Raw genomic sequence first — 17,980 nt, 5'->3', positions numbered from 1 at the left:
ACATCACATTTATTCAACTCAACTTGACTGAAACATTCTTCTTTAAGTTGTCCTCTGTAGAAATGGGATTATTTCTAATCTCATTAACAGCTATTTTAAAAATTCATTTCAAAGCAGCCTCTACTTGAACTCTATCAAAATGCTATCATTTTGAACAAAAACTTCCACAAAGAGGAAATTCAAATGGCCAAAAGGCACATGAAAAAATGTTCTACATCACTAGTCAAGCTATTGAGAGTATACAAAGCCTGGCAAGCTACCCGTGACGTATTCTATATGACAAACACAGCAACAAGAAGTCTCATAATGGAGACGTTACTGGGCCCACTCGAGCAAATCAATGAACAACGGGAGGACAGTGCTACAGTGCTACATCACTAGTCATCAGAGAGATGCAAATCAAAAAAACAATGAGATATCATCCCGCACCACAGAGATTGGCACACACTGGTTGCTTTTATTCAAAAGTGTTGGCGTGGATGTGGAGAGAAAGGGACCCTCATTCATTGCTGGTGGGAATGCCTATGGTCAAGTCTTTTTGGAAAACAATATGGACATTCCTCAAAAAAACTAGAAATTTAGTAACTATTTTACCCAGCAATACCACTTCTGGAAATATACCCTGGGGGTCAAAACACACACAGCAGAAACACCATGTGCACCTCTATGTTCATTGCAGTACTATTCACAACAGCCAGAAGGTGGAAACAACCTGAGTGCCCGAGAACAGAAGACTGGATAAAGAAACTATGGTACATCTACACAGTGGAATACTACACAGCTGTTAGGAAAAATGAGGTCACAAAATCTGCCTACAAATTGATGTACTTGAAGAGTATCATGCTGAGTGAAATGAGTCAGAAGGAAAGGAACAGATACAGAATGACAGCATTCGTTTGTGGGATATTTGGGGGGAAAAGTATGGTGCTGGAGTGATAGCACAGCGGGTAGGGCATTTGCCTTGCACGCAGTTGACCCAGGTTCAATTCCAGCATCCCATATGGTCTCCTGAGCACCGCCAGGAGTAATTCCTGAGTGTAGAGCCAGAAGTAACCCCTGTGTATTGCCGGGTGTGACCCAAAAAAGAAAAAAATAAGTATGAAACTAATATCCAAGGCCAGGGAAAATGGACCAGGAGGATGGGTCGATGGTTGGAAATTAACATAAAGGTGTGGAGGGTGGAGGATAGGCAAGATAGAGGAGGAACCGTTATGAAAACATAAGTTGGAAATGATCACCCTGGACAATAACTGTTGAAAATAGATAAAGGGATATACATGATAACGTTTCAGCAGCTGTATTGCAAACCATAATGTCTAAAATGAGAGGGGGGGAGAGAAAGAGAGAGAGAGAGAGAGAGAGAGAGAGAGAGAGAGAGAGATGGAGACAGAAGAGAGGTGTCTGCCATTGAGGAAGGTAGGGGTTGGGGGGGTGGGAAAGAAACTGGGGACACTGGTAAATTACAGTGGTGGAGGGAGGGGTGTTGGAACTCTGTATGATTGAAATCCAACCATGAACAGTTTTATAATGCTCTATCTCATGATCACTTGATCACTTGACATACCATTACTCACTGATTTGCTCAAGCGGGTGCCAGTAACATCTCCATTCGTCCCTGTCGCATGCTAGTGTAGCCCAATGGTGTCTGCTCATTCTAGGAACACGAACAGCCTCAAACCAATCATTCAGGGTCCTGATGAAGAAATCTGACCATCTCGTAGGTGGGCGGCCATGCAATCTTTTGAAGTTCCATGAAATCCAGTTGGTAATGGCTCTAGTCCAGTGGTCTTCTCCAAATCTCATTACGTGTCCAGCCCATCTGATTTTTGATGCCTTGGCAACTGAGACAGCGTCCCTGATTCTTGACTGTTGGCGGAGGTCGGAACTCCGGATTCTTTCTCTCATTTGAGTGAAGCTTGATACGCCAAGCATAGCTCTTTCAATGCCTCTTTGGGAGACTCAAATAGTGTTCTCATCCTGTTTTTGTAGGGCCCAGGTCTCTGAGGCATATGTTAGTGCAGGAAGAACAGTGGAAACGAAGAGAAGTGCCTGGAGCCTGTGGTTCTTCATCCTCTTAGCTATTTCTTCGATGCTCTTGAAGGTGTTCTAAGCTGCTGTCTTCCTCCTGCACAACTGAGGTGCCAGGTTATTCGTCATGTTGACTTCTTGACCTAGGTACACATAGCTGTTGCATTCGGAGATGGTCGTTCCGTTGAGAGTGAATGGAACGTCAGGAACGAGACTGTTTCTCATAAAGACTGTCTTCATGAGATTCAGCTTAATCCGACCTTTCCACACTCACGGTTGAAGTCGGCCAGCATTTGTGCCGCTTGGTTAATGTTTGGTGTTATTAGAATGATGTCATCAGCAAAACGAAGATGGTGTAGTTGCCGACCATCTATCTTCACAATCATTCCTTCCCATTCCAGTCGTCGCATGACGTTCTCGAGGGTGACACTGAAGAGTTTCGGTGAAATGGTATCACCCTGCCGAACCCCTCTCTTGACATGAATGATCGCTTCTTTGTAGAATGGTGAGATCCTGGTAGTAAATTCGTAATACAGCTCACAGAGGATCCTGATGTACTGAGTCTGAACACTCTGTTTGGCAAGGGCTTCGATGACTGCTTCCGTCTCAACAAAATCAAAGGCCTTCTTTAAATCAATGAATGTTAGACAGAGTGGCATCTTGAACTCCTGAGAAACCTCAATGAACTTGGTTATTGTGTGGATATGGTTGATCATGCTGAATCCTTTACAGAACCCGGCTTGCTCACATGGTTGTCCTTCATCTAGTGTTCTGCCAATCCTACTCAGGATGACTTGAGTGAACAGCTGGTAGATAACAGACAATAGGCAGATCGGGCAATAGTTGTCAATGTCGTGGATGTCTCCCTTCTTATACAATAGTACAGTTCTGGTGGTTTTCCATTGGAACAGAACCTTGCATTCAGACAGGTAGTGTGTGAAGAGCCGAGCAAGTGTATTGATGAGTACCAACAGCAGATTCTTCAGGTGTTCAGGTCTGACCTTGCCTGGGCTGGGTGCTGTTTGCTTCTTTACCGAAAAGATGGAGTGTCGAATTTCAGAAGGGAGAAAGTTGGGAATGATACATCCATCCTGTGGAATCTGGTATGTGGGCAGGTAGACGTAGCTATCGAAGAGATCCGAGTAGAAGTCACGGAAAATCTTCTCCATTGCCCTTCTGGAAGATGTGAAAGATCCATCAGGACGTCGGAGGGCAGTCATCTTGGTCTTGTAGTTGGAGAAGGACAGGCGGGCATTGCAAATGCTTTTCCTGGCTTCTGCCACATCTGCCAGCATTGCTGCTCTTCTCTCTTTGAGGTCTTCCTTTATCACTTCCTTTATCACTCTGCACTGTTTTATGAGCTTGGATGTTCGCTTGCGGTTGCCTGAGGCTTGCGCCAACCCATGTTGGCGAATAAGCTCAAGAGTTTTCGAAGACAGGCTTTTTTTGTGGCTATCTCTCGGTGTTCCTCGCACAATCATGGAGGTGCTGAACCAGTCGATCATATTCCTTGTCAATACTGTCATCGATGGCATCTTCCCATGTTGCCGCAATACTGCCAAAGAGCTCCTAGTTGGAGGCTGTTCTGGGAATTCTCTTCTTAAACTTTGCAGCCCTTTCTCCCTGCTCTGTGAAGTAGAATTTTGCACAAAGGAGACGGTGGTCCGATCCCATTTGGAATTTTGGGACAACAGCGACATCGGTCAGGCAAAACCGTCGATTGAATATGATGTGGTCAATTTCGTTGTGGAACCATCCATTGGGAGACTCCCAAGTCCAATGTTTAGATTCAGCCTTCTGGAATGTGAGTTACTATGGATGGTCTTGGTCAACATGATGAACCCAGACAGTCTGTCACCCTGTTTGTTCCATTCTAGGCCATGGGTCCTGATGTGGAGTTCTGCAGCTGATCTTCTCGGTGCTATCTTGGCATTAAAATTACCGACAATGATCTTGTAGAAGGTGTGGTCTTCTTTATAGAACTTCTCCAACTCCATGTAGAACTTCTCAATTTCTCCTTCATCATAATTGGATGTTGGTGTTTAGACAACAAAGACAGAAACTGCCGGCAGTGAGCCACATCTATTCAAGTGTAATCATCCGATTCAGGTTGTCAGGCATTAGAATGAATCAATGTTTATGGTCAAGTTTGTGTTGACAAGGACAACACCACCGACACCTCTTTTGTCGCATGTTCTGAGGAACAGTTCTTCTCCAAGTGTCAAAAACGGCATGATGTGATTGATGCTTTCTTGGCTAGGTCAGACCAATGATGTCATACTTGATCTTTCACGCTTGTGCCATCAGGTCCTCGATGGATGCATCTGATGCCAGTGTACATGCATTGAAAGTACAGACAGTCATTTTTATCTTTCTTCGTTTGGGCAGCCAAGTTTGGCCTTGAGATTTTATCAGCCTCTCCTTCCACATCTTTCTTAATGCTGCCGTATTGGTGGCTCTTTCAGGGTCAGGGGAATGAGATCCGTTGTATTTACTGGTTTTGGCATATTGAATACACCACGGATAGCTTGCCAGGCTCTGCCATGCAGACGGGATACAGTAGCTTGCTAGGCTCTCTGAGAGGGATAGAGGCTTTTAGGGTGGCCTCTAATCACCCTTGCAGGTGTTCCCATGGTTCAAACCATATTTGAACCCTATCAAATACGGTATGGCAATCCTGGAAGATGGGTATTGAGTGTCTTATGATGTGTCACATGTTCAAACCATATTTGAACCCTATCAAACATGGTGTGGCAATCCTGAAAGATGGGTATTACATGTCTTATGATATGCGCGACACATCATATCTCACGATGATTCAACAAAATAAAAAATTAATAATACTATGAAAAGAAAATAAAATCTTAAAAATAAATTAATTAAATAAATGTTATTCTTTCTATGAGCATAAGTAAAGATTCTTTTTTTCTCCCTTAAGTAATCTCACCTACTTCTGATTCTATCTATATGCTGGTGTGAAAATAGACAAAGCTCGGCTTCATCTCTGAATTCAAGTATGCTGTGTCCAATATGGCTTCTGAATTTCTCCATAGGATGTCTCACAGTGTAGGTGTCTCAAATTCAAAACATCTGAGAATGAATTAATCACTCTACTCCTGTGATTTCACTAAACAAACGAAAAGTGACCTCTTCCACCCTATTATACTCCTAACTTAAAAATAGTGTCAACCCCCGAAAAACTCATCTACTCAAGTTAGAATCATGGGAGTTTGTCCTTGATTCCTTTTCTGAAAAATAACTGGAGATTAAATGGATGGACAAGATTCCTGAAAAACAAATTTAAAAAAAGAAATTATTAACAATTACTGAATTAAGTAGAGGTACATAAACTATTCTTTCAACTCTTCTCTGTGCTAGAAAACTTCTGAAACAAAGATCTGAGAAAAGTCTTTCATTAATTTATGTTTTTTAAAAAAAAAATCCTTTGTTGAATTATTCCCTTCAGTTGGCAGGTGGCCCCTGAAAATGATCTCACTCATGCCAGAACATCAAGCCTCATCTAGAAAGACACATTTCCATCCACCAGCCTGCATATCTCACATATCTTTTAAAAATTCCTCGACCTTAAGAGCATTGGACTCAGTGTTGAATTAAATAAAGCTCTGATCTTAGCTTCCCAAGTCTATTTTAACATTTTATCTTAGGCAAGCCATATTAAACAATTTTATCTGGAAAAATAATATGGGAAAGTTTCATGGGTTTTACATGAATTTTAAATACTATCTTAGAAAGGAAGATGTCAAATCAATAATCTAGCATGTCTTTTCAAGAAGCAAGGGGGAAAAAAGGACAAATGATAAATTGTGTAAGTAGAAGAAAAATTAAGAATAGAACAGAAGGGTCCAGAGTGATAGTACAGTGGGTAGAGCATTTGCCTTTGCATACAGCCGACCTGGGTTTGATTCCCGGCATTCCATAGCTCCCAGCCTATCAGGAATGATCCCTGAGCATAGAGCCAGGAGTATGCCCAGAGCAATGCCAGATATGACCCCAAACAAACAATGAAGAAAAAAAAGAGCAAAAATCAATGAAATAGGAAGAAGAAAATAGTTTTTAAAGGGGAGCTCTTTAAATTGTCCAAAATAATATGCTTTAGGGGCTGGAGAGAGAGCACAGTGGGTAAGGTGTCTGCCTTGTATGCAGCCAACCCAGTTTGATTCCTAGCATCCCATATGATCCCCTGAGCACCGCCAGGAGTAACTCCTGAGTGCAGAGCCAGGAGTAACCCCTGTGCATTGCCGGGTGTGACCCAAAAAGCAAAATAATAATAATAATAATAATAAATAAATAAAATAATAATAATAATAACAAGCTTTTAGATTGACTTAAACAGTGACACAGATACCACAGAAATTAAAAGAATTATAAGGGAATATTATTAAGAAGTTATGCCAACATATTAGAAAATTTAAAGGAAGTGGATACTCAATGCTTCTTCTGCAAACCACAGCACCCAAAAGGAGAGAGAGAGAACAAAAGGGTGGGGTGGGATGGGGTGGGTGGGAGGGATACTGAGATTATTGGTGGTGGAGGGATGGGTACTCAATCACTGTATAACTGAAACCCAAGCACAAAAATTTGTAAGTCTACAACTGTACCTCATGGTGTTTCACTAATAAAAAAGTTTAAAAATAAATAAAGTAAAAAAATAAAGTAAAAAAATTAAAAAATAAAATAAATAAAGGAAGTGGATAAATTTCTAGGAAGAAATAACATAAAAATTGACTCAAAAAAGAAACAGGAACATAAAAGACATGTAGCAAGATAAAGGTAAAGGTAAAGGCCCTCCCGTTGATCGTCGATTTGCTCGAGCGGGCCCAGTAACGTCTCCATTGGAGATTTTGTTGTTACTGTGTTTGGCATATCGAATACTCTCGGTAGCTTGCCGGGCTCTCCAAGGTAGCAAGATAAAAAAAAAATTAGTAAAACTTTTTACGAAGTACAGTGGCTTCACTGATAAATTATATCAAGGATTTAAGGAAATGATAAACTACCTTACACAGAGACATCTGGAAAACAGAAAAAGAAATAGTTCTCAATTTTTCAATTAGGCAAATACAAAAACAACAGCAAAAACAGTAAGCAATTGACAAAAAAAAATAAGAAAATATATTTCTCATATAAACTTCCTTAACACAGCAGCAATAAACCAAATCTAACCAAGTGACAAAGTAGGAATTATCCCAAAAATATACCACTAGTTTTAACATAAAAGACTTAACATTAACATAAATGCAATGTATCGTATTAGTACAAGAACAAAAACCACATGACCATCTATATAAAAACAAGTAAATTTTGAAAAATCCAGCTCCATTTATTAAAGACTAAGTAAAGTAAAGTAAAGGCCCTCCCGTTGATCATCGATTTGCTCGAGCGGGCCCAGTAACGTCTCCATTGGAGACTTTGTTGTTACTGTGTCTGGCATAGCGAATACTCTCGGTAGCTTGCCAGGCTCTGCCATGCGGGCAAGATACTCTCAGTAGCTTGCTGGGCTCTCCAAGAGGGGCGGAGGAATCGAACTCGGGTCGGCCATGTTGGCTGCATGCAAGGCAGACGCCCTACCCGCTAAAACCAAATTATAAGTACAAGGAATAGTCTGCAGTTAGTAAAAGGATACCTACAAAACGTCTAACATTAATACAATGAAATAATCGCAATGTTTTCTCCCTAAAATTGGAACAAGGCAAGAAAGTCTATTCTCATTACTTCTATTCAACACTATACTAGAGGGTTTTTTTAAATTAAGTAAATAAAATTTAAAATTACACCTATTGGAAAGAGGCAAAATTCTTTTTATTCACAGGTGACAAGTTCTTTTATGTAGAAAATTAAAAAACAATCTGCAAAGAAAACTATTTGAATTATTAAGTGAGTTTAGCTAAGCTGTGGGATAGGAAATCAATATTCAAAAATCAATTGTATTTCTATGTAATAATGTTAAATAAAGCAAAAATCAAATTAAGAAAAATTTTTCATTCATAATACTATAAAAAAAGAATACTACATTTAAGAAATAAATTTCACAAAAGAAGGACAATTTATACTGAAATTATAAAATACTGCTCAGAGACATAACAGAACACCAAATAAGTAGATTAAAAGAGAAAATATTTTAAGGTAATCATTTTCCCACCAATGATCTAAAGAGTCCATCAAATGAATCCCTAAAAAATACAATTTTTTTTTTGTTTTTAGAGTCACACCCAGCGATGCTCAGGAGTTATTTCTGACTCTGCACTCAGGAATTACTCCTGGCAATGGTTGGGGACCCACATGGGATGCCGGGGATTGAATCCAGGTCAGCGGCACACAAGACAAATGCCCAACCTACTGTCCTATTGCTCTGATCCCCAAAAATGATTTTCTTTATAAAAGTTAACAAATTCGGCTGAGGGGCTAGTACAGTGCATATGGTTCTTGCCCACATGGCCCAAGCCCCACAGGATTGATCCCTGAACCAGGTATGACCCCAAAGCACTACCAGGTATGACCCCAAAACTAAAAATATGCTAACAAGTTGACTCTTAAAGTTATATAAAAAAGCCAAGTATCTAGACTTAGCAAGTCATTTTTAAAAAGAACAACTTATACTGTTATTTCAGAACTTACTATTAAGTCAGTCATCAAAACATTATTGCTGGCATAAGTAGAGATATATAGATCACTCACACAGAACTGAAGATCCAGAAATAAACCCTTATATATGGTCATCTGAATTTCTATAAAAAGTACCAAAGGGAATTTGATGGAAAAGAGAAAAGTTCTTTCCAATATATATATTGGAACAATTGGATATCCATGTATTTTTTTAAAAATTGAATTATTTTGTATCATACCCTAAAGGTAAAGGTAAAGGTAAAGGCCCTCCCATTGATCGTTGATTTGCTCGAGTGGGCCCAGTAACGTCTCCATTGGAGACTTTGTTGTTACTGTGTCTGGCATATCGAATACTCTCGGTAGCTTGCCAGGCTCTCCGAGAGGGGCAGAGGAATCGAACCTGGGTCAGCCATGTTGGCCACTTGTAAGGTGAATGCCCTACCGCTGTGCTATCGCTCCTAGTTCCCCCAAATTCTATAATCACAGAACAAATTCCGAGTTAAAATAATTAAAATTCTATAAAAAAATTTTACTCATATATAACAAAAAAATCACAATCCACTAACATTTATGACTTGAAATTTATCAGAATCTAAGACTTTTGTACTATTGTACTTCTGTCATGGAGAAAGTGGAAAGAGCGTCTACACAATGGGAGAAAATACTAGCACATCAGTTGTCTGATAAAGGACTTGCATCCAAACTACACAAAGAACTCAATCATAAGAAAGTGACCTACTGAAAACTGGGCAAAAGATCAGGACAAAGATTTCGCCAAAGATAAATAAAGGGCTAATGCAGCAAGGAGAGATGGTCAACATCATTAATCATCAGATACAAATTAAAACTACGTTTAGGCATGATTGCATTTCCACTTGATGGCTATAGTCAGAAAGACTGACAAAATAAGGTGCTAAGCAGGATACGGAGAAAATACTCATGTGTTGCTGCTGTGAAAGTAAAACAGTAAAATCTCAGAAACGAGTGTGGCAGTTCCTTGAAAAGTTTATATTTGCCTTATGGCCCAATAATTCTACTCTTTGGTAATCTCCAAAGAGATGTTCAAAGTATCCACAAAATAATATATGTGAACTTTCACAGAGGCATTAAGCAAAATAGAAAAAATCTGCAATCAATTCAAATGTTCATGAATTGTTACACAGATAAATAAAATGTTATATCCATCCACTATTACTGAAATACTACTGAGTAATTAAAACAAACAGCTGGTAGATGCTACACTACAGATGAACCTCAAAGATCCATGATAAGTTTTGGAGTGTATGAGTTATATCTCAATAAATACAATTAATGAGACCCAAGAGTTGAAAATCAGATGTACAGGTAATGAGATTTGGAGATGACCGCTGGACTAGAGACATTACCGACTGGATTTCATGGAACGTCAAAAGATCGCATGGCCGTCCACCTATGAGATGGTCAGACTTCTTTGTCAAGACCCTGAACGATTGGTTTGACGCTGTTTGTGTTCCTAGAATGAGCAGATGCCGTTGGGCTACACTAGCACACAACAGGGACAAATGGAGACGTTACTGGTGCCCACTCGAGCAAATCGATGAGTAATGGGATGTCAAGTGATCAAGTGATCAAATACAATTAAAAATAGAAGCCAGACTAACAAAAAATAATTTTTTCTAAAATCACGTTGTAAATGTAGTACCAACAGACTATGAGTTCATACACTGCATATGTTTTTCTGAAATTAAAGAAGACAAACTTTTCAAACTCACATATGATTATGACTTTTTTGTTACTGTTTGAAAACACAACCATATCCACATTCCTATTTTAATGGAGGAAATAAAATCTACTCATCCCTTCATTTATGATACACTGGGTGCCAACATTTTGAATCTAGTATAAGCCTCGGATAACCTTCTCATAATTAAGGAATAGGGTAGAGTCAGAGAGAAAGTCTAGGAGGTAAAGGTGCTGGTCTTGTCTGTAGTCAAGCTTGCTTTAAACCCTGGCACCATTCATGGTGGTCCCTGCACAGAGCCAGGAGCAGCTCCTGAGCACTGCTGAGTGTGGCTCAGACCCATATGAGTAAATAAAACCTCCCCCTTTTTAGACGGGGGATGTGTGCTGAAAGTAGTCAAAGGACCAAATGTGAGAGCCTCTCAATATCTGTATTGCAAGCCATAATGCCCAAAAGTAGAGAGAGATTATGGGGGAAATTGTCTTCCATGGAGGCAGGGGGAGGGGGAGGGCGGGGGAAGGGATAAAGGGGACATTGGTGGTGGAAGATGTGCACTGGTGGAGAAATGGGTGTTTGATCATTGCATGACTGAAACTCAAACATGAGAGCCTGCACTTGCATCTCGCGGTGACTCAATAAAAAGCAAACAGACAAACAAACAAACAAAAACCTCCCCCTTTTTAATAAAAGGGAAGAAGAAAATGGGGGTAGAGAAAGTTAGACTGGAAGTTATAGAAGCTTCCTTGATAGTGGGAGCCCACGGAATAAAACTTAACTGCAGTTAGGCACCAAAGGTCAAGTGCAGTTTGGGAGTGTATGACTCACACAGTTTTGACTGCTTCAATTTTGACTGTACCTGGGAACATTTAAAAACAAAAACAAACCTGTGCACTGGCTTTGCCTAGACCCAGAGGATCCAGACAGCAGTAGATTCTAAAGCTCCTGGTGACTCTAAGATGCAAAGTCGAGAATCACTGGTCTAGAAGAAGAGACAGGGAAGTTGAACCACTGTCTGGCGGGCATGTAATTGGGAACAGTTGTCTTGTAGCCAGTAGAGCTGCCATCAATATGGTGTGATTATTGACCCAAAGTGAAATATGTCAGAATGGGAATATGTTGTCAGTGCAAATATAACACCAAATCTTCAACAAACAGTGCTGGGAAAACTGGTCACTTGCATTCAAAAAATGAAATCAGACCCTTTGCTCATGCCATGCACAATAGTCAAATTAAAATGGACCGAAGACCTCAATTTCAGACTGGAAGCCATAAATTATATTGAGGGAAACACAGGCAGAACACTTCATGACACTGAATCTAAGATGTATCTTCAATAGTTCAATGCCACTGGCCAAGCAAATGGAAGGAAACATAAACAAATGAAACTATATCCAATGAAGAAGCTTCTGCACTGTAAAAGAAATGATGACCAGAATAAAAAAGACACTCCACGGAGTGGGAGAAAATATTTTCTCAGAACTCATCTGACAAAGGGTTAACATCTAGCTCTGGTAGAACTTTATAAGAAAAGAACTACCACCAACCCCTCATCCAAAATAGGGGGAGGGAGTGGGAGATAAACAGAAACTTCCTCTCATGAAATTTACATGCAAGTGGTACTACATGGAAAGTACCATGTTCAGCGAAATGAGTCAGAAAGAGAGGGATAGACATAGAAAGATTGCATTCATCTGGGGAACAGAAAGCAACAAAACGGGAGACTAACACCCAGGAATGGCTGAGATTAGTACCAGGAATTTTGCTCCATGACTTGAAGGCCAGCCACACGTGCTAGGTGAAAAGGAAGCTCAGATAGAGAAGGGAGCACCAAATAAAGGGTGTTGGGACGATCCTCCCAGGGTGGGAGAAGCATGCTAAAAGTAGTCTATAGACCAAACATGATTGACACTCAATGCCTTTCTTGTGAAACACAGTACCCAAAAGAAGAGAGAGAGAACAAGGGGTAATATCCTGCCACAGAGGCAGGATGGGATGGGGGGGGATGGGGGGGGGGATGCTGGGATCCGTGGTGGTGGGAAATGGGCACTGGTGGAGGGATGGGTAGTTGATCATTGTATAATTGAAACCCAAGCACAAAATTTGTAAATCTACAACTGTACCTCATGGTGTCTCACTAATAAAAATTTAAAAACAAAACAAACAAAAAAAAAAACCAGAAACTTCCCCAAAGAAGACATTCAAAAGGCTGAAAGGCATCTGAAAAAAAATACTCTGCATCACTTACATCCTTATGTTCACTGCAGCACTATATATAAAACAGTCAAAATCTGGAAACAACTTAAGTGTCCAAGAACAGTGGAATAATACTTGGCTATAAAAAAATGAAATCATACAATTTTCTGCTATCTGATGAAACCATGTCAGCAACAGTTTTGTAAACCATGATTCTTAAGATAAAAATTTTTAAAAATTCAACGCTGGGGTAAACTTATTATTTATATACTAAAACAATTATATAATTTAGTATAATTTATATACTAAAATGTTTAGGCAAGCTACCCGTGATGTACTCAATACACCAAACACAGTAACAACAAGTCTCATGATGGAGACGTTACTGGGCCCGCTCGAGCAAATCAATGAACAAGGGGAGGACCGTGACCGTGACTTTAGTTTATAAATAATAAGATTTAGATCTATGGGATTAAATAAAATAAATTACAAAAGTTCATTTCACATCATTCTTTTTATGCACTGACTGGAAAATTCAAATTTATCTGGCTTCCATGGTATTTCCTAAGTATATCTCACGGTATTTCCATGCAAAACAATTGAGCCATATCCCTAGCGGATGCCAAATTGTTATTAAACAGTGCTGATAGTTTCAAAAAGAATCATAAAACTCCAGAACGAAAAATGACCTTAGGAATGATGTAACTCGGTCCATTCTTTATATAGCTAAGGAAACTGAGGCCCAGAAAACGAGTTTGGCCCCATGCAGCATCGCTAGAAAGTGACAGAGCTAAGATTAGTCAGGTCCCTTGATTCCTGCTGTCTAAAGTTATTTCCATCACACTTCCTCAAGGACTGTTAAAACAAAAGTGCTCTATCATCTCCTCCCAAAATAGAAGGCTACTCATCAACTCGTGCTGAAATATCGACTCTTTTTATAGAGTGCCTTTTCCCCCCTTCTAGGATGTACTCCGTGAGTGTCATGCCTACACTTTCTCCTGATTTGGGTGCCATGCAATCAATGCCCTACCCTTGGTGCCATGAAACAAAGCAAGCAAAAATATTAAAAGAACACATCTCAAATTCCACTTTCTATGAGGAAAGGTGGTAGGTCAGAGGGCACTTGCAGAAACACCACCAAAATAAACTCAAGGGGAAAAAAAATAGTAGGGAAGGATATGTGTGTGAGGGTGGGTGGGTAGGTGGGGGTGAAACACAATGAAAATAATACTTTGTGTTCCTATTTTAAGAGCCTTTCTCAATGCTCTATGCATAGCAGCTAGAGGCAAGCTGGAAAGCCGCCAGGTCCTGGCTGCCAGCAAAAATTTTGTCACCTCCTTTGAACATCTGAAGTATGTTTACCCAATAGATTTCATTAAATTACACTTCCATTAGGAAGCATACAATGTTGATACTCATCTCAAAGATCAAAGGGATCGCTAAGAGGCATGTCATCCTGCTCCCCAGCTGATTGCTATTTCTGGGCCAATCAAGGAAAGGAGCCAGAACAATACTTAGTTTTAAAAAAAAAAATTGCAGCATCTCCCCAAGGACTATAGACTAAGAATCTGCAGCCCCATTATCAAAATGAGCATATCATTAATGACAATATTCATACCATGAGTTATTTTAATATAACTCCCACACAACCAACAAACTGGATTTGGGTCATTAGCTGAATTTGCAAAGCCGTATTTTTAAGCGCTTGGAAACTCTTTGCCTCAAGTCTAGAAGATGATGGAGAATGTACATTTACAAAGGCAGAAGAAAAATCTTCATTTTTGTAATTAATTTCACTATAGTTTTAGATAATCCAACAAGTGAGTCAGATTGGTGGTGACTAATGACTGTCCAGTTGTAAGACTTTGTCGCATCTCACTAAATTTCCTTATGGATGGCTTCAAGAATGCATTGTTTGAAGGCAAAAATCATTCCATATTGGAATCTAATGACTTAATGATGAAAGCCTTCCATTTCTAGGAAGTGTACACAATGAAAGAGATATATGAGAAATATATATATGGTCATCTGAGTGATGTCATATTTGCTCTTCAGCCACAATTTCTATCTCAACGTTCCCAAAGTCTTGCAATTTCCTAAGTGTTGCGCGTGAGAAAGGTGTCTCTTATTTCATGAAAAAGGAGACTTGAAGGGAAGTATCTAAAAATGGGTGCTGCTTGCCAGGGGAGCCCACTTTGTGATGAGATAGTGGGTACTGCCGATCCATTCCTGTCCTTGAGAGTCCATGGAGTTCAGTCACCAAAGGCCAATGAGTTGATCAAGCATGGCTATGGGATGAAGTCTCCACAGAAAACCCAGGAAGAAGGAGCTTCCGATCAAGTGAACATGCAGAGATCTGGGAGACACAGTTCACCTGGGGAGGACCTGGGAGGTTGGTCCATGCCTCCACACCTCCCACCCCGTCTTGCTCTAAGCCGCTCTTCCATCTTGCTCTTCCTGAGTAGTCCAAATTGATGGCTGAGTAAGGAAACTGATACTCTGAGCTCTGTGTGCTGTGCTAGAGAATTAATCAGACATGAAGATGGTACCCAAAGTGGGTGATCCTGCCTCTCCCACCATTTGGGTGCTGGAATGTTCCAGGGGTAGCAATAACATCGGGCACAACTGGGGAACACTTCCTGCTTGTTCACATAAAGAAGGCAGGTGGTGGGGGTGGGGGTGGGGGAGGCTGTAGGTGGCTTTTTTACTGAAAAGAGGATGAAAGGGCAAGTGTGTTAGGTAACCTCTGTGCAACCTACAGGCAAAGCATGTGACACACTGGGTTTCCAACTGTCCTCTGGAGTTGAGGAAGGGGTTGTGGACACTTCTAACCGGTATCTGGCTGATAACATCCTATAGGTAACAAGCTGGACTTCTGAGATATGAGAAGTGAGGTGGTCTCGCGAGACTGAGCCTCCCCATGAAACGATGCTCTCTCCAGGCACAAGGAGTCAGGACTAAGTTGCATTCTAAGACATCCTGCTTGCATTCAAGGATGACTTACTGATGAGAGGAAGTCTCAACATATTCACAGGAATGGGGTCCAAGAACTCAATGCAAAGGGGCCTTAATTTCAAAGGAGATCAGAATTACCCTTGAAAATTAAGAGTCAGAAAGATAACAGGGGTGCATCAGCACTTTCTTTGCATGCAGCTGACCCTGGTTCCATCCACAGCACCATATGGTTCCCAGTACCACCGGAGTGACCCCTGAGCACTGCCAAGTGTGGCCCAACACCCCCCAATTAAAATAAAAGAAAATAAAAACTAATCCAGTCTTTCTTTCTTTCTTTCTTTCTTTCTTTCTTTCTTTCTTTCTTTCTTTCTTTCTCTTTCTCCCTTCCCTTCCCTTCCCTTCCTCCCTTCCTTCCTGGGCCACACCTGGCAGTGTTCAGGGGTTAATCGTACTCTGCACTCAGGAATTACTCCTGACAGTGCCAGGGGACTTATTGAGATGCCAGCAATCAAACTTGGGTCAGTCACATGCAAGGCATGCACCTTGTCTGCTGTACTATGACTCCCACCAAGCCATTTCAACTGTGAAATTAAATATTTATGGTGGGTTGCTCTTTGAGCCCAGGTTCTCCCTTGGACACATATCTTACTTGCTTGTCTTGGTGTGTCTTTGCTTGTCTATTTCCACTCCTGAGAAACCTGTGTTCTCTCTCAAACACAACTTCTCCCTCTCTCTCTCCTCATATCTTTCCAAATAAGTTTCAATAAAACGTTCTTGCTTTACCAAAAAAAGAAAAAGGAAAAAGGAAATATTTATGATAGATTTAACAAAAATAATTGTGTTACTGAAAAGTATCTATAAACCCAAAATCCTTTACATCATGTTAGAAAGGGTATTTCAGCAACAGCTCAATGTTTTAAGGCCAATTTCAAGTACTGGCAACTATTTTTCTAATAATTTTTATTATAAGCAATTCTCGTTATAAGAAATTTTCCTGAAATGGGGCACACAAGACAAAGTTCAGGTACAGGTAAATCACACCTCCAGAGCCATATTCACAACCTAGATTTCAGCTGTTCTCTTTCAACATGTAGGTAACCTCTTGCCTGCCCATATTTGACACATCATAGAAGTCTAATTATCTATCGTTTGCAATTAATCATCTGACAATTTCATTTCCTGCACTTATAAGCATCCAGCTGGGAAGTAAGTTTTAATCTGAGAGAGAAAAAATGAGGATTCGGGTTTCTAACAAATTACTTCTAATTAACCAGAACCTTTTTTAGTCATCCCAATGTAAAGATGCCTACAGCTAATCAAAGAATTTATTGTTTGCATTCTTAATGGTATTTTGAAATTTCATTTAAATTTCCCCAAAGGCCAGTTCTAGAAATATATTGCACAAACATTCGTTAAACAAACATTCCCTTAAGCACAACACAAAGAATGGGGGTGAGTGGGTTTGGGGGGAGTAGGGAACAGGGTAATGACTCATGCCATTGACTAAAAATCACACCGACAAAATTAAATAAAGCAGAGCATCATGACATACCTCTTCTTAGTGGAAGAGAGACGCTATCTTCTAGAAAATCCAAGAAACCAGTTGACTGATCAAAACTGAGAGATACAAGGTCACCCTCCAAAGCTTGGAGGCCTTTGGGTCTACACATGACAGTCCTCAGAACAGTACTCAGCACATGTTGGCCACATGCGAGACTTGCATCTTCACTCCTGACCTACCTCCACGGTTGCATATTAAAAGTCTACACTGGCATCAATAGAGAGCCAAGTCATTAGGTTTACAGTTTCATAGGGGGAGCTTCAGACGTGGAGATGCTTTTGGTTATTCTCCAAAAGCCACAAAGAATTCACATGAGCACTCGTGCTGCTTTACTAATTTGTACAATCTTCAATATTTTTGTTAAAGGAGGGACCATAATTCTGCCTTCTTGGCTATGACTTTTTGCTGCCCAAAGAGACAAAAATTAAAGCAATGACTCCTGGAGGTTGGAGAACGTCACCATAAATTTAAGCTATACTTGTGAATTAATTTAAGGGGGTCAGGGTTTTGAGGCCACACCCAACAGTACTCAGGAACCACTTTTGATTCTTTGTTCAGTACTCGGGGGACTGTTTGCAGTGCTGCAACTCAAATCAGGGTTGGCCACCTACCCGGCGGGCCCTATAACCCCTGTATGCCCACTCTGGTACTAATTTTGAACAAAGAGATCAGTCTACACTGCCACTAGGATTGGAAAGATACATTATGGAAGCAAATGACCTTAGAACATTTCTAACAACTTGAGGAAGACACACAAAATAAACTCATAGTGTTTTTAAAAACAAACCCACAAGAACCAAAGGCTATCAAACTAGTTTGTACTGTGATTATCATTTTTATGATATACTGATTCACTGATGTTTCTCCTTTCCTTTGCCATTGCTAATGTTGTTGTTGGGATG

The 17,980-nt window shown here is 40.3% G+C and overlaps 1 protein-coding gene across 4 annotated transcripts in view; it reads right to left on the bottom strand.

The window, feature by feature from the left end:
- Positions 1-17,980, bottom strand: part of VTI1A (vesicle transport through interaction with t-SNAREs 1A) — a 405,243-nt gene that overhangs the window by 349,476 nt on the left and 37,787 nt on the right. The gene's annotated exons all lie outside the window — the stretch shown is intronic.

This window comes from Sorex fumeus, unplaced genomic scaffold (genome assembly GCF_029834395.1).
Source record: "Sorex fumeus unplaced genomic scaffold, SorFum_2.1 ptg000043l, whole genome shotgun sequence".
Lineage (NCBI taxonomy): Eukaryota > Metazoa > Chordata > Mammalia > Eulipotyphla > Soricidae > Sorex > Sorex fumeus.
This window is presented reverse-complemented; position numbering and strand designations above follow the sequence as displayed.